Here is a 17,484-nt window from a genome sequence, read left to right as displayed (position 1 = left end):
CTCACTCTCACCAGCACTATCACAGCAGCTTCCGTCCTGGGCCTCCTACCACCGTCCTCACACCCATCCTGTGCATCAGGCTGCAGCCACTGGGAGTCTAATGAGACCTGGGACAGGTCACCTGCTCTGCTGCTCCCATGACCCCAATGACGCCATCGCCAGCAGAACAGAAACCCAAGTGGCCACAAAGCTCCTCTGCACTTGGTTCCTGTCCCACTGTTTCCAGTTCCTACTTTTTTTAAAAATGGACCCCTGCTCGTCCCTGAATCAGCTTAGTCTGCACTCCAAGCCTTTGCACATTCTGGAGCCCATGCGCGGAAGGACCTGTCACACACAATTCCACTGGCTGCCAAGATCAGCTGCCACTCATCTGACCCTTGACCTGGGCCTAGGATTCTGGGCTTGGTGTCCCTTCAAGGTCCCCAGGTCCAAGGTCCCCCGAGAAGAGGGGCCGACAGCCCAGGACCCCACGACCTCAGAGGCCACCAGACAGTGAGGCCCTGACAGGAGCCCCACAGCCCCGTCCCCCAGCGGCTCTGCGCCCGCAGGAACCGGCGGGAACTAAAGGGCTGAGGGCCGGGCACCCACCCCAGGACCCAGGGGCTCCGGCTGCTCAGGGCCCTGGCCCCGCCCCGGGGGGGTGATGCCCGCCGTCCTCGGGGCTCAAGGCCCCTCTGCTGCTCACACCACCCCCGGCCCCGGCGCCCGGAGCAGGAAGTGAACCTCCTCCCGGACCCGCCGCTCGTCCTCTCCGTCGCCTTTAGACACAAACCAGGCCCGGGTGCCCCCTCCCGGCTCAGCCCCCCACGGCCTCCCCCGGCGGCCCCGCAGCCCGGCGCCCTCCCTCCCCTCACACCCCGGGTCCCCACGGGGACTCACTGCGCCGGACGCTGCGCTCTGGGCGGCGGGACCCGAGCGGCGCCGGCCCCGAGGCTGGAGGGTCCGATGGGGTGAGGCCGAGGGGACTCTGTCGGCGGAGAGGAGGCGGGGAGCCTCGGACGCCCCGAAATCGAAGGTGGCGGCGCCACAGGCTCACACACACCCTGCCCCGCGGGGCGCTGCCTCCCCGTCCCCTCCTCCTCGCGACCGACGCGCTGAAACCGGGAGCCGGCGAACACTTTGAAAAAGTCAAAATGGCCACCGGGAAGAAGACTCCGGAAGTCCCGCCCTATTCGTAGGCACTGGAACCAAAACGCCCTACGTGGGCGCATTGCTTCCTGGGTAATGTAGTTTTCTCAGCCGCCCAGCAGAGGGCTGGCTTTCCAGCCCAGGAAGTTGGGGAACAAGGTGATGTGGTGCTGCCAGGGGCTCTGGGGGAGGAGATGGGACCAGAGGCCGGGTTCACGGGGACAGACCGGCCGCCCCAGGGGAGGGAGGGGGGGGGGGAGGGGGGGGAGAATTCCTGAGCTGGGCTCTCTAGGTGAGGCTCCACAAAATAAAATGAGTTGTTCCCTAAAAGGAATAAATCACATTTCTGAAATTAGGCTTATGGGAACAAAATAATTTTTAGAAATGTGGACCGACAATAATATAACTAAGTGGTCCATTTTCATTTATAATCATACTACAGGCCAGGTGTATGGGATTGGTGCACTGGCGAGGCATGGCCTGCGGGGATTGGCCCACTGTGAGAGTGCTGCTCATCCCCGTCAGCCAAGTGGTGCTCCCACTGTGGGACCAGCCCCACGTCTTCCTTGTTAAGGAACCCGGCTCAGCCAAGTCCCACACCTGCCAGCAGGTGCACTCCTCCCTCCAGGCGAGGCTGGACCGTCAGTCACTCTCCCACCACGTGTACAACAGATGGGGGAAGTTTTAGGTTTATGTTGTGTTCTTCTCTGATTTTCCACGACTGGGTTGGTGCTGCTGCCAATACAGTGACCTGCTGATGGCGAAGAGTCGCTTGCTTAGCTCAGCGGCTTGAGTGGGCACCAGTTAAAGCCCTCCAAACAGACAGGGCCTGCCTGGGCAGTGCTGATGCCCAGGTTGTGGGCTCCATCCCCAGGGGTGGCCTGTGGGAGGCAGCCAATCCATGATTCCCTTTCATTGATGTTTCTATCTCTCCCTCTCCCTTCCACCCTGAGATCAATATACACTGAGTGGCCAGATTATTCTGACCGGCCAGATTATTATGACCCCCATCAGTACTCCATTGACACTTCCAAAAATACTGAATATTGAAAAGTTCCTAAGCAAATACTCCCAAGGTTTTATAATTATTATTTGCATAACTAATTCACTTCATTGTACTGATGGGGTGGTCATAATAATCTGGCCACTCAGTGTGAGGTGAGCTGTGATATGGGAGTCCCCACAGCCTTTCCAAGACATGTTAAACCCGCTGAGGGGCCACAGATCTCCCCGGCATCCTATCACTTGCTTTACAGCCCTGCGCTGTGCATCACTTTGCTCAGACTCCACTCAGAGTCCTCGGGTGTCTTCATCACGTCCTAGGCCACTGGGTCAGCATGTCTCTTAGTGGCTGTAGGTGTCCCAGCTGCGCCCTGTGTTGGAGTCCCTTCTGTGCACCTGTGGTCTAGGAAGTGACCAGGTGCATGGGGGCCCTTCATCCTGGGGGAATGAGGGCACATGCATGGGGGTGGGACCTGCCCAGAGGGTGCCCTGGGGGACATCCTCCCCCTTCCCATCTCCCTGCACTAGGACCGTGGACACCTCCCAGAATTGCCTGGAGGAGCTGCTGGGGGAGAACATGGCCCTTGAGGCTTCACAGGTCCAGAGGATGGACCAGCCCGCCCACCTGAGCTGGGAGCTGGAGCAGCTGTGAGAAGGTAGGCAGCAGCCCCTGGCGCCGGGGAGCCAGCCTGGCTGCGGCGTCTCCCTCACCCAGGGAGCTGAGGCCTGGGCTGTTAATCTCCTGGGTCAGCCCATCCTCAGCCAAGTCAATAGGGTTTTATTCAGGGGCCATTTGGGCTGTTCCATTGCCATTCTCCCCACGGAGAACATGAAGGGTCAGGCAGCCTGGAAGTCAGGACATGAACCACCAAGTAAGTGTTGTCAGATTTCTCAGCGCCTCTATGGACAGTCCCAGGAGCTTCCAGATGACAGCACGCTGGCCCCAGAGGCTGCCTTAGATCTGTGCGTGGGGGATTGGAAGGTCTGCATGGCAGGAGCCTTCCCCAGTGCTCACTGACCCCCGTTCTAACAGCAGCCTGGGCTGAGTCCCTCCATTCATCTCATAATCAGGCAGATGAGTGCGGTCTGCTGTCTCCCTGGGCAGGGGTTGCTGTCTGCTTCTCAGGCCTCTCCCTCTCATGTGTGGGCCCCTCCTAGCACCCAGACAAGGTGTGCGGTTGGCCAGGGGAAGGGGGCTGCGGTGGCAGGCAGTGCAACAGGGAGCCTGGGCCCCCAGCAAACAGGAAGCAGGCCCTGTGCTCAGCACCAGCACGCGTGCACCTGAGAGCGCGGGGGAGGGGCGCTTAGAGCTCAGCAGGCGCAGGAGGGCCTTGGGCTGGGTGGGGAGGGGCTGCTTTTCCAATTCTCATCCACATCCCTCAGCATCACAGAGAGGCTCCTGAGAGCAGGTGGCTATTCCTTCTCTTCAGGGGTCCCATCAGCTCCAAACCTAAGGTCAGTTCATTGAACTGAATCTGGGTGAGAAGGTAGTTCTGTGGTTGGGTGTCCCGGCTCTCCTGGGGCCAGGGGTGGGCAAAACAGGAATCCCTGCTCTGGGAGTTCAGGGTCATGGGGAGCACACTGCCCCCTGGTGGAGCACACGAGTGTTGCCGGTGGCAGGGACCCTCTCAGACCAAATGCTTGTCAGAGACCAGGGTGGCTGGTGGGGTTGGAGAGGCCCCTGATGGGGACACTGCGGGTAGTGTGTGAGCCCCTGCAGGCCAGTGCCCGGGACTTGTCGGTGTTCCCACGCCTGCTGCTTCACTGGCAGCCCAGGAACAAAGTGCAGATGAACTTTTGCGTGGATGGTGTGGTGGGTTCCCGAGTTAGAAAGGCTCGGCTTCCAGTCCTGCTTCCTCCACCTGCTGGCCAGGCGGCCTCTTTTAAACCTCAGTTTTCTCATCTGCAAAATGGGAGCAATGGAGCTGCCTCACAGGATTGCTATGCACCTCTTGTTAGAGACAGTGAAGCTCTAAGCAGGCTTTGCCCACAGGGTGCCAGCATCGGATGGGTGTCCTCGGGCCCTGGTCTATTAAAGACATTCATTGCTCTGGCTCTAGGGGTGCTGGTGAGCGTAGCACCCAGGAGAGAATCACTGTAGTTTTCCCCATAAACGGCTGTGTCATCATGAGAGGCTGTGGGGCGCTGGCCTTGAGGACACAGAACCTGGTCATCAGCTCCCTGCTGCCCTGCGGTGTCCCTCACCCTTACTTCCCAGGAGTGCAGCCCCATGGTGTGAGTCAGGAGGTAGTGGGGTGAGGGCAGGTCACTGGGAATGTATCAGCTGCCACAGAACTGTATGCTGCAAAATGCTTAAAACAGTGAATTGTGTTGTAAATATTTCATCCCAATTTTCTCCAAATATATGTATTTATTGATTCAGAGAGGAAGAGGGAGGGACAGAGAGAGAAGCACCAGGGATGAGAATCATTGCTCGCCTGACTCCTGCACGCCCCCTACTAGGGATGGAGCCTGCAACCCAGGCCTGTGCCCTGACCTGGAATTGCACCATGAGCTCCTGATTCATAGGTCAACGCTCAACCACTGAGCCTCGCTCATCAGGGTCAGCCCAATTTTTAAAAGTGTTATTTTTTTAAAATATATTTTATTGATTTTTTACAGAGAGGAAGGGAGAGGGATAGAGAGTTAGAAACATCCAAGAGAGAGAAACATCGATCAGCTGCCTCCTGCACACCCTCTACTGGGGATGTGCCCGCAACCCAGGTACATGCCCTTGACTGGAATCGAACCTGGGACCCTTCAGTCCGCAGGTCAACGCTCTATCCACTGAGCCAAACCAGTTAGGGCAAAAGTGTTTTTTTTTTTAAAGTGAAGGCTGCACAGATACTCTTTGAATGAGCACAGGTTGTGACTTAGTGGAGTTTTAGGCAGTTAGTGTTCTTTGTAGCCTTGTCAGGGCACAGCCTTTTGCATGTTTTTGTGTGTTGAGATCATGCGTGTTGGTGTGTGGTCAGCACTGAGCTGCAGTTGGGGCCACGAAGGTGCGTTTGCTCCCCTGCTGAGCTCCATGCTCCTCGGGGTCTTCAGTCTGTTGTGGCTCCAGGGTCTGTGCCGCATCCTTGCTGGGCGATGAGGTCCTGTGTGACGTGGGGCCATGAGAGCCAGCGTCCCCTCCAGGTCCTTCCTGCCCCGGGAATGGGGGGGGGGGTAGGAAGCAGGTGGGGTGCAGCCCTAGCAGCAGTGCAGTGTGAGGAGGCTCCCGGGCTGAGGATGTGGCCCTGGAGGGACAGGTGAGGGAGCGCCTGGCCCCTCACATGTTCCTTTACCTACAGTCACGCCCCTCCTGGGGCAGGAAGGGGCCGGGAACCCCCGATCTTCTCGGGTCTGTGCTCCCCTTTCTGTTCTGCGTTCCCGCTGATTCGAACCAACGGAGGAAACCTGCCCTTTTCTGTGTCTGCCTTAGGTATTCATCTCGTTTGGACTTCAAGCCATTTCTCTCTCCTGTCTCATTCTTTCTTCCGTGCCATCGTGAAATCGCACAACAAACTCTCCCCCAGAAGGACCTGGCCTGGGGCTGGCAGTGCTGGCCCACCCGCCCAGAGCCTCTCCACCCGCAGACATGCTGGTCAAGGACCGAGCCTGCCGCCCCCCAGCTGAGCCCCCACTCTGAGGGCTGGCACAGACCACACATCACTGCCGTCTCTGTGAGTCTCTGAAATCCTTGAATAGACACTCAGGTTGGAATTAGTAAGAAGCGGTTCCGCCGTGTTGAAGTTTTGCATTGGCACCTCCACGGATACCTTTCTTCTTAAGCTCTGGGAGCTCCCATAACAGACTGAGCTGAGCCAGCAGAGGGGCCACAACGGCCTGAGGAACCCTCAGATGCTCACAGCAACAGCACCCTGGGAAAACGGGAGGGCACCCAGCTGCCCAGCCTCAGCCCCTCAGACCTAGGGTTCGGGGGGAGGGCCGTCTCAAGGCCGGGGGCAGAGAGGGGAAGCAGAACTTCTGGAATCTGGGCTCTGACTCCACTTTGCTTTCAGCCTCCATCCGAATCCTGGCGTTGGAGGAAGAAAACCAGACCCTCCAGGGCACAGTCTAGGAGCTGGGGGCGCCTCCCTGGCCCTGCAGGAGAGCAGCGCCAAGTGCACGGAGCTGCAGGAGGAGAACTGGCAGCTCTGGAAGGAGGTAACGCTGGGTGGTGTCCAGGACACATGGGCGAGCTGGGGGCCAGGTGACCCATGGGGTGACAGGTGTGGGGTTTGCTTTAAAGCCAAGTTCACTTTGTGACCTGACTGTGGGCTGGGTCGTTGGCTCCGCAGGCGGAAGAGTTGGGGATGCAACTACAGAAGGAAAAGGCCAGCAGCCAGCACTTAGAGACCCTCAATGAAGAGCTGGAGGGAGACTTTGAGCAATGGTTCAACATCATACACACCCTGAAGGCACACAGGGCCGAGCAGGTAGACCCTACAGAGCGCATGCCCCCCTGGCGCCCTGCCTGCCAGAGGGAGTGTCCAGGGCCACAGCCGTGTCCTGGTCATTGATCAGTGATTCCTGGGTGACCAGTTCCCTCGCTCAGCTGCAGCTCAGACCAGTCATTCTCAGGCAGGGCAGGGAGACGGGGCAGGTATGGCCTCCAAGGGGCACTGGGCATCTTGCTGATTGACAGGACTGGGGGGAGGAGAAGAGCCAGGCGGTCAGGCTGAGGTGAGTGCCAGCCACTGGTGGGTGACTGGTGGCCTCCTAGGGCTCTTGTCCCACTTCCCTGTGGCCCCTTCTGTTTCCCTTGGACCCTCTGCTTCACAGGGATTGGAAGGGACCCTGGGGACACATTGGGGGGAGGGTTGGAAAAGACCCCTGCCCATCCCCGCCTCCCTCAGTTCTGCAGAGAGAAGCCACTCACAGAGGCTGGCTGTGCAGGCTCCTGCGAGTCTGTGCCTAGTGGGTGGGTTTCCCTCCTCAGGCAGCAGGACCAGCTCAAACAGGAGGCGGCGCTGCAGGAGCTGAGGAAGCTCCTGACCACCAAGCAGGAGGCCCTGCAGCAAGAGCAGGAGGCCAAGGCCCTGGCCACAAGGGAGAAAGAGAGGCTGCGGCAGGAGGTAGACAGGTAACCGTCTCCGCCCCTGCAGGGCAGCTCATGAATGGGAGAGTTTACATTGTTAAATCCTCAGAACCTGCTGCATATGTTGCAGTGCAGGCGCGTCTCAGCTCAGACTGGCTGCGTGTTCAGTGCTCAGTGGCCACACCTGGCAGTGGCTGCCTGACTGGAAGGTGCACTTGGCCATCCCCATGTCATGGGCCGTGTTGGCCCGTCCGACGGGTGTGATCACACCGAAATGGCAACTCTGTGACGTGGCCTTTTTCTTCTTTTGGGAGCAGATTCCCAGCAGTGGAGTCACAGGGTCGTGTGGTGTGGGAGACGCTGATCTGGGTTTTAGTGCTCACGTGCATGAGGCAGACTTGGGAGGAAGAGAAACGTCACTTCAGGAGCCAGATCAAGATGTTGGCCGAGCAGAACCGGAGCCTTCTAGAAGACAGTGCGGAGAACAAGGCTCAGTGCATGTAAGGGGCGGGGCTGACCGACGCCTGTCCACACAGGGCTCCTGGCGTCCAGCTCCACGCCCAGGCCTCCACAGTCTGGGCAGAGCGCCGCCTGGTGCCCTGCTGTCTCAAGGGCAGAGACAGACCAACTTCCCAGCACATCATCCTGTTTCCCGGAATGGGTCTAGCTGTCTTCACGGAGGGGTGTTTGGCTTTTGTTGGCTTTTCAAAGACACTGCCCATTGCCAGGCAATTCTCAATCTGCTTCTGCAATTAATTTCAATTTAAAAAATATGACAGGGGTACCTAGGGAAGGAATCCACCTCACAGGCTGAGCCCTTTCTGTGTCTGGATTCCCCTTGATGGGCTGGAGGAGGGCTGTGGGTGCGCTGTGGTTGTCCTCCCTCTGCCAACAGGACACACACCTGGCTGTGGTGTAAGCCCTGTGAAGCCCGCAGAAACAGGGACCCAACTGCCAGGAACCAGGAGACGTGATGGGCTGTGAGCAGAGCTGTGTGCACACCACATAGGTGTTGAGGAACTTTATGGAGGCAGAGAAGGCAGCAGGTGGTGGGAGTTGGAATTCTGCTGCTGACCTGGATGGGACAAGGCTGTCCAGTGGGGCAGGAGGTGGGGGAGGTGAAGTTGGAGCGTGGTGTGGTCTGTGTGCAGGGAAGTACAGGCAGTGCAGAAGGGAAGGCTGGGGCAGGCGGCGATCAGCTGTGGAAGGCATCCATGTCTCACTAATGATTGGGATTCACTGGGAGTGAGTGTTTAAGAGATGCTGGCCAGCAAGTCTGAGGGAGCTGCCAGAGATGAGGCAGGAGGAAGAGGCTGGGTGCTGGACACCTTGTGGTTTGGACGTCAGGTAATCCGAATGCATCTGGTGGGTCCAGGGTGGTCTTCACCCTTTGGTGCTGTGCTGCTAGACTGTCCTTGCTTGTGATCGGGAATGGCTGGACATGAGGGACAGAGACCTGGTCACAGTGACCGCAGGGGCACTGGCCCAGCCCCCAAGGTCATGGTGATGTTTCACTGTTCTCCAACGTTGTGTACAAAGGGCACACCACCTACCAAGGATGGTTTACATGGAAAACCACACTATAGTTTTAGAGTAGAAATGACTGTGGCCTGAAATGGGCTCTCTAGAAGAGCAGGGCCTGGTACCAGGAGGATGATCTGATGATGGTTCTGCATTAGACAGTGTCTGCAGGAGGCCAGGCAGTTGGCAGGCTTCCTGGGTCTGCTCCGAGCAGAATCTTCCGCAGCCCGGGGAAGGTTGTGGGGCCTGCGCTCCATGAGTTTGTGTGCCTAGGGGTGGGGGGTCGGTCAGAGCCAGACAGGAAAGTGTTCTAGCATAAGGCCCAGCAGCAGGGCTGTGGGAAGAGGAGAACACAGACTAGAAGAACATACGCCGAACCACAGATACTGGGAGCAGAGTAAGGTCAGCAGTCAGGGGCCCAGCGGTTTGTGAGCCATCACTGTTCACGGGCTGCTCACTTCATGGTGACTCTCAGAAGAGCCCTCGAATTAGGTGGGACCTCATCAGCTTCAAGGCCGAAGGAGCCTGAGCAGCTGCCTCAACCCAGCAGAATCATTTTCAAGCAAGAGAACCAGGGTCTGACCTGTCAAGGCCCAGGCATTTCTGAGCTGAGGTTCAGATGGTTCAAGGTTTGCTCTCCTGAGATGATGTACAGCCTGTTCCTCGATGCTTCAGCAGGTCTTGTTGACATGTAGGGTTCCCAGACCCACGACACGTGCTTCCATCTCCCTATTCCCAACTCCATGATCATGATGGTCATGAGCACCGTGATGTCTGAGTCCCAGAAAAATGCCGGCTTTTCTCCGCCAGTTCCCAGCCTGGGCCACTGAGTCAATTTTGAGTCAAGTCTGTTTTTTCTTTCCCCTCCATTATAGAGACAAGTCCAGTGCCTTACATACAATAAAGGAAGAAGAGTACAGAATTACGGATCCACAGAAGTGCCAGGATCCTGTTCCCAAGAAGTGAGTTGATTCAAGCAGCAGTAACTTAAACACAGAACAGGAAGCTTGCATGTTCACAAGTGGGGAAAGCTGTAGCATCTAGAGCAGTGAGCAGTTTGTTGGGTCTGCATCTTCTACTCCATGGCAGGTCCCTCCCAGCACTGAGCCAATTCAGAGTTTCTTTCCGTCCTGCCCTCAGGGTTCTCCTGTGAGGGATGGTGAATGCCAGCTGGCCATGAGCTTGTTTAAGGGAACAGAGAGTCTGTAGTTTAGAGCCACTAAAGCAGGAGTATCAGGTTTTGTCTCAAGGTTTCAGGACCTAGAAAACCATGTATTTGTTTGGGAGGGAAGCTTGAGTCAGACACCTGGACCAGCACTCATAGTCTTCAACCACAGGAACCTCAGTCTACCCTATATTCTTCTGGACTCACTGGACCCCAGGGTGATTTTCAAACACATTCCCTTCTCCAGCGATCAGCAGCCCCGGTGTCGAGACTTCCGGCCTCTGTCCCGCAGGGCTTCCCCTAGGCTGGGGCCTGAGCCCCAGGTGCTGGGCCTTCACATTGTCTTGTGCCAGCCCAGCCTTGAGGTCAAATCACCATGAGTCCTGCAAGGCCTCTCTGCTGAAATCACAGAATTTACGCTCTCCCACCTGTCCCTTCTGTTGACAGGGACATTGAAGCATCGAAGAGGAAAGGAAGCGAGTTGAGTAAGCACAGTGCTGCTCCGCCGCAGAGCCAGGATTAGAACCCAGATGAGGTCCTTCTTGTGACATTGGAAAGCCTCCATTTCCGGTTAGCTGCAATGTATTGCCCTTTACATTCACTGTTTTCATTTATTTTTACTTTCTTTAAACTTCAAACGAGGATACTTTTTGAGAAATATAGAATTCTCCTCACGTGCTAAGTAAAGCACTGGCACAAGGTGCCACTACATTCATTAAATGGCGTCAGAGCATAAATGACTCACTCAGTCCTGATTCTGGTTTTGCCGTGTGTAACGTTTCCATCGCTCCTGAGCTGGAGAGGATTCTGATTTCCCAAGTACATTTAGGAAATGTGGTTTCATTTGTTATTGTGTGGGTTTTTTCCCCTTTCTCTCTTGGGTTATCCGGGGATAACAATTTAGCAACTGGGTGCAAAGGGAGTCACTTTAAGAGAAGCAAAAGCAAGGACAAGTCTCCCGTAGGCTGCCCAGCTCTGTCTAAATGTCTCAGATTCTGGTCTTTTCATCCCCCGCTGGGACCGCCCCCAGGGCCGTGGTTCCACGCGGTGCCTCACCTTGGCCGGCGCCTAGTAGGCGACTTAAAACTGGTGCGGACCAGGGGAATCCGACTGTTTAATTAAAACAAAGCATCACGAAGGCCCGCGGCAGGTGTTGATGCGATGTGATTTCTGCCCAGTGCTCTGGAAAAAAAAAAGAAAAGATTCTGGTCATCCGCTGACTTGCCACCCTCTCCTAACTAGCCTCTCAGTTTTTTCGACGCTAAGGGTTTCCGAACCTTTCCCTTTATTAGCGTCTTCACGATATACCCTCCCTTATTTCTGAAATTAAATAAAAAAGCACAAAAAAAAACAGTACATAGAAACCCCCACAAATAACAGAATACTCCAGTACCTAACGGCCAGATAACACAGAGTGGACGACTCCTGCTGACCCCAAGCTGAAGCAGCCAGGGTGGGCTCTGATTTCAGAAGAGATGAGTGGTCACAGCCTCTGGGCCGGACTCCAGCACAGCGCAGTTTTCCAGGAGCCTCGGGACACACACACAGGTCCTTGGCCCACAATGTCCGTGCTCAGCAAGTCCCCTGGCTGACTGCTACCCCCCTCTCGAGAACCTGCAGCGTGAAGGTCATGCCTGTGTGCAGTGCAGAGCTCATCAGCGGTCACTGTGCTTCTTCACATGTGTGGCCACCGTTGGAAGATTTTTTCTTAAGAGCTATTTTTGAGCAGCTAAGTCACAAACCACTGCGCTTTACTCCAAGTTCATTGTCAGAGCAGGGAATCGTTGGCTTTTGCAGATAAGTCCCCTTTTAGATATGTTTTATGTTTTGAAGTATTTATTGCTCCACTCAAGCATTTTGAACAACTGGATCGAGGTTGCCGAGCCAGGATTCAGTCCAGAGTGACATTGGGGCTGTGCTAAGGGTGTGCGACATCTTGGATGCTGCAGTGAGAGGAGCAGTGGACAGACAGAACCTCAGCTTACAGTCAGTCAGAGCTGGGAGCACGGGTCCAGAGGCCTTGAGCTACTGCCTTGTTTTGTCTCCAGCCGTCCTTGTACCATCTCTCTGATTTTGCCCTGCTTCTATCACCTCTGTGATTACGTACATCTTTCCCCTCAAATCGACTCACCATTTCCACTTGCCTTTATTTTAAAAGGAAAGGTTATCATACGGTGGGCTGTGGGAAGAGGAGAACACAGACTAGAAGAACAGATGCCAAGCCACGGATGTTGGGAGCAGAGCAAGGTCAGTGGTCAGGAGGTGTGCCCTTTGTACACAACGTCGGAGAACAGTTAACATTCACCATATAATCACGGTGCTCATGACCGTCATGATCACGGTCCTGTCAATGGCAAAGCACTGTCACCATAAAACAAGGTCCCCATCAAAGTAAATGGGTGACCATCACACTGTCCCATTCAGTGGATGTAGCACTGACTTGGTGTCATGCATCCGCTCTGATTCCTGGGCTGCCAGGTCCTGGGCTGTCCTCCACCATCTCCTGAGCGAACAGCTGGGAACTCGCGCTCTCTGCCTTTGCTGCAGTCTGCACATCTCCTCCTCTGCTCCGCATGCTGACTTCACACAGTGGATGCTTGTCTGGGCCATTGAACAAGGCTTAAAGCCAAATTTTCCCGATTTCAAGTGGTAAGAGGCGGGTGCTTCAAACTTTATGGTGAGTGCAGACACTGAGTGGCTGGGGGCTGGGGGATAGGTCCTGGGAGAGTGGGGAAGGAGCAAGAATCCCAACAGTGTGCATGGCTCTGGGTCTACAGTCCTCAGGCGGCCTGGAGCGAGATGCTGTGCAAATCAGCCTTGTCCTAATGCTCCCAGAACTCCAACCACATGCATTTTTCACTTGTATTTGGAGAGTCCATCACCTGTCTTACTATGAGGTAGTTGAAGGTCTTTTCAGGGTTTTTTTCCCAATTTTTTTCTTCAATTACCTTTGACAAGAGTATATGTTCATGGTAGAAAATTCAGAGACTGGAGAAAAGCACAAAATACAAGGAAAAGCTGATTTTGCGGTCAAAATCACCATGCAGAGATGAGGATTTTCTCCCAGCTGCTCAGGGCTCACCCTCTGAGCCATGGTTAGAGCAAGGGCTGGCCTCCCAGGACCTCAGCTCAGGTCTGCAGCCAGGGGCTCCCATTCATACTACAGCTGTGAAGTACGCAGCCCCACTTTTGACCCCAGGGCTCCGTGTTCCCTGCTGCCTCTGCTTCTAGGCCTTGGTGAGATCACCCCACCTCGGCATGTTGCAGCCCCATTTGTCACTGTCCTTCTCTGCCCCAGGCCCTGGGGACTTAATACGAAAGGGACGGGCTCCCAACAGAGGCAGCCTTGACCGAACATGTGCCTCCACTGAACCAGCCACCAAGCCCTAGCCATCCTGACCAAGGGCGCTGTGTGTGTTGGGGTGATGCTAGGCTGTGAACAGGCCCCGTAGGAGGGGAAATTGTGGTCCTGGCCACATGGCCTGCACAGGAGACATCTGGGGAGGCAGGTAGGGGAAGGGAGGGCTCTCTGAGGACACTCCTGCCCTCACGCCTGCTTTCAGTTCTTCCTCTCTTCTCTGGAGGACACTCCCCCAGTTGCCGAGATGACGTGCTAAGTGATCTCTTCAGAAAGACCACCATCTCCCGATAATCAGAGGCCAGCCAGGCCTACCTGCCAGGAGAGAAGGGGCAGGATGCCCTCCAGCTTGGTGCTCCCTCAGGATGACTGTCAATACCTCTGAGGGGAAGCTGTCTGTAATACTCTTGACTCCAGACACTTTCTGCACTTTGGGAAACAGTGGGTGTTAGGGATGCTCGAGGAATTCATTGCTGGACTCTCCACACAGCCCAGCACTGGCAGCCGCAGCACGGTGGACAAGGAGGTGAGTCAGCAGAGTCCATGGACTGGCTGTGGGAGAGAGAAAGTTACGCTGGAGAATACAGGAAGAGAGGACATCACTTTAGGACCTTAAGCGAGATGTGAAGGTCTTACCTACAGATGCTACAAGTGCAAAAACTTCCAGCATCACATCACAGAAGTCTCTGAGCCTCATCAAGGAGCCCCCACTCCTGATAGAAGGCAATGGCCACGTGCTCAAAGTTCATATCCTGTGGTAATGGGGACAGTCAGTTCTTGATCAGCTTCTCTCCTAGGATTTTATATGCATCATACTCCCCACCCTCCACATCCAGTGGCTCCCTCTACTCCCCACATCAGAAAAGACACCAGGATTTGGTCTCATCAAAGTCGCTTTCTTCTTTCATTTCACCCTTTCCCCCCCACCCCAGAGCGCTAAGGCCACCACTCCGCAGTACCTGCCCCACATAATTCTTTGAAACGCACTTCTCTTACACGGCTTCATTCTCAGAGGCACAACTTCAGAGATAACACAAATCTGCTGTTGTGAGGACAGGTTGTTTCCTAATCACCTCTTTTCCAAAATTATAGTTCACCAACTCCATAATCTATTTCTTTCTTACCCTTCTCCCTTACCCACCCACATGGAGATTTCCAAGCCTAAATGACACTGATGTATGCTATCTTGTTCCTATGGATCACTCTAACAGCCCTAAACAACAGGCAGGTGGGCAGATAAATGGCATCTATGCTCTGTACCTGGCATGTAGCACTACCTACTTACTCCATACAGAAGAATAAACTCAAAATGGATAAAAGACATAAACGTAAGACAGGAACCATAAAAATCTTAGAATCTTAGAAGAATCCATAGGCAGCAAAATCTCAGACAATTTTCGTAGCAATATGTTTACGGATACATCTCCTAGGACAATGGAAACTAAAGAGAAGATAAACAAACGGGACTACATCAAAATAAAAAGCTTCTGTACAGCAAAAGAAACCATCAACAAAACAACAAGAGAGCCCACTGCATGGGAGAACATATTTGCCACTGTTACATCCAATAAGGATTTAATCTCCAAAATATAGGGAACTCATACAACTTAACAAAAGAAAGATACACAATGGAGTAAAAAATGGCCAAAGGACCTAAATAGATACTTTTTGAAACAGGACATACAGAAGAGGCCAAGAGACATATGAAAACATGCTCAAAGTCACTAATCATCCGAGAGATGCAAATCAAAATGACAATGAGGTATCATTTCACACCTGTGAGAATGGCTATCATCAACAAATCAACAAAACACAAGTGCTGGTGAGAATGTGAAGAACAAGGAACCCTCATGCACTGCTGGTGGGAATGTAGAGTTGCACAGCCACGAGGGAAAACAGTATGGACTTTCCTCAAAGAATTAAAAATGGAAATTGCATTTAACCCAGTAATCCCACTTCTAGGAATATATCCCAAAAATTCAGAAACATCAATGAGAAAGAATATAGTAGGTCCTCGGGTTACTTCGGAGATCTGTTCCTATGTCTCGATGTAATGAGACTTTTGCCATAAGTTGAAACCCACCTACATAAGCGCCTACATCACTCACATGGAGCACATACATAGTAGTAAATAAGTGAAACATTGAAAACAAATTTAAAGAAAGATAACAATTCCTGACCATTACTTGTGGTAAATAAATAATAAAAAACATAATGGAGCCGAAACGGTTTGGCTCAGTGGGTAGAGCGTCGGCCTGCGGACTGAAAGGTCCCAGGTTCGATTCCGGTCAAGGGCATGTACCTTGGTTGCTGGCACATCCCCAGTAGGAGATGTGCAGGAGGCAGCTGATCAATGTTTCTCTCTCACTGATGTTTCTAACTCTCTATCTCTCTCCCTTCCTCTCTGTAAAAAATCAATAAAATATATTTTTTAAAAAAAACAGTCGAAACTGGTTTGGCTCAGTGGATAGAGCGTCAGCCTGCGGACTGAAGGGTCCCGGGTTCGATTCCGGTCAAGGGCATGTACCTTGGTTGAGGGCACATCCCCAGTAGGAGATGTGCAGGGGGCGGCTGATCGATGTTTCTCTCTCATTGATGTTTCTAACTCTCTCTCTCTTTCCCTTCCTCTCTGTAAAAAATCAATAAAATATATTTAAAAAATAAAAAATAAAAAAACCCAAAAAAAACCCAAACATAATAGATACATGAACATATGTCGAAATGATGGAAATTTTTGTTTTATAATAAATGGGAGATGATGACGTAACCACAAAATGACCTACGTCAGACTACACATAACCTGAGGACTGACTGTATATGCACCCCTATGTTCACAGCAGCACCATGTACAATATCTAAGATTTGGAAACAGCCTAAGTGCCCATCAGCAGATGAGTGGATTAAAAAACTGTGGTACATCTACACAATGGAACCCTACGCTGCTATAAAAAAGAACTCTTACCATTTGCAACAGCACGGATGGACCTAAACTAAATAAGCCAAACAGAGAAAGATAAATATTACATGATCTCACTCATTTGTAGAACATAACGAACAACATAAACAAATGGAACAAAAATAAATCCAGAGACATGGAAGAATTGAACAGTCAACCTCAGACGTAAGACAGGGGAGAGGAGGAGGAGGGGGAAGAGGTCAACCAAAGTACTTGTGTAGATGCATATAAGCATAACCAATGGGCAAAGACAGTAGTGGGCGAGGCCTGTGCTGGCGGGTGAGAGTGGGCAGGAGAGGTCAATAGGGGAAAAGGAGACATATAATACTTTCAACAATAAAGAATTTTTATAAACACACAAAAGACCACAATCAGACGTCAGATATCCAGAGCCCACCTCCACTGCTGCTGCACTTGATGTCCCTGCAGCAGTCACAGCCAACATCTCTCCACGTACCCGTCACTCAAGTCCCAGCCCCGAATGAGCCTTTGCACATCCTGGTCCCTGTGTCTGGGAGGAACCCCCACCTCTCATTCCACTCGTTGCCAGAACCAGGGTCCACGTCATAAAGCCCCAGCCGTGGCCTCAGGACTCTGGGCTGAGTGTCCCCAGGTCCCAGGGCGGGAGGAGGGGCCGACAGCCCAGGACCCCACGACCTCAGAGGCCACCAGAGAGTGAGGCCCTGACAGGAGCCCACAGCCCCGTCCCCCAGCGGCTCTGCGCCCGCAGGAACCGGCGGGAACTAAAGGGCTGCGGGCCGGGCACCCACCCCAGGACCCAGGGGCTCCGGCTGCTCAGGGCCCCGGCCCCGCCCCGGGGGGGTGATGCCCGCCGCCCTCGGGGCTCAAGGCCCCTCTTTGCTCACAACCACCCCCGGCCCGGCGCCCGGAGCAGGAAGTGAACCCCCTCCCGGACCCGCCGCTCGTCCTCTCCGTCGCCTTTAGACACAAACCAGGCCTGGGTGCCCCCTCCCGGCTCAGCCCCCCACGGCCTCCCCGGCGGCCCCGCAGCCCGGCGCCCTCCCTCCCCTCACACCCCGGGGCCCCACGGGGACTCACTGCGCCGGACGCTGCGCCCTGGGCGGCGGGACCCGAGCGGCGCCGGCCCCGAGGCTGGAGGGTCCGATGGGGTGAGGCCGAGGGGACTCTGTCGGCGGAGAGGAGGCGGGGAGGCTCGGGGACCCCAATCCCGGGTGTTGGGGCTCAACCGGCCTCAGGCCCGCCCTGCGCAGCGGGGACGCCGCCTCTCCCGACCCCTCCTTCGCGCCACCAACGCTCAGGCGCGCGGGTGCCGAACCCTGCAGGTCCGTTACCGGAAGCCACAACGTCCG

The 17,484-nt window shown here is 54.5% G+C and overlaps 1 protein-coding gene across 3 annotated transcripts in view; it reads right to left on the bottom strand.

Annotated features, from left to right (window-relative positions):
- The window catches only part of LOC138999430 (zinc finger protein 551-like), a 28,118-nt gene extending 10,838 nt beyond the window's left edge, over positions 1-17,280 (bottom strand). Inside the window, exon 1 of one of the 3 annotated variants that reach the window (XM_070401517.1) lies at positions 17,213-17,280. The gene's annotated coding sequence lies outside the window, so the exon portion shown is untranslated. Of the gene's footprint in view, positions 1-11; positions 40-879; positions 1,042-17,212 lie in introns of those variants that run through there. The other 2 variants (XM_070401515.1, XM_070401516.1) reach the window with 2 other exon arrangements.
- Positions 17,281-17,484: the final 204 nt, after the last annotated feature.

This window comes from Myotis yumanensis, unplaced genomic scaffold, assembly GCF_028538775.1.
Source record: "Myotis yumanensis isolate MYYU_CA2020_CCGP unplaced genomic scaffold, mMyoYum1.0.hap1 SCAF_23, whole genome shotgun sequence".
NCBI lineage: Eukaryota > Metazoa > Chordata > Mammalia > Chiroptera > Vespertilionidae > Myotis > Myotis yumanensis.
This window is presented reverse-complemented; position numbering and strand designations above follow the sequence as displayed.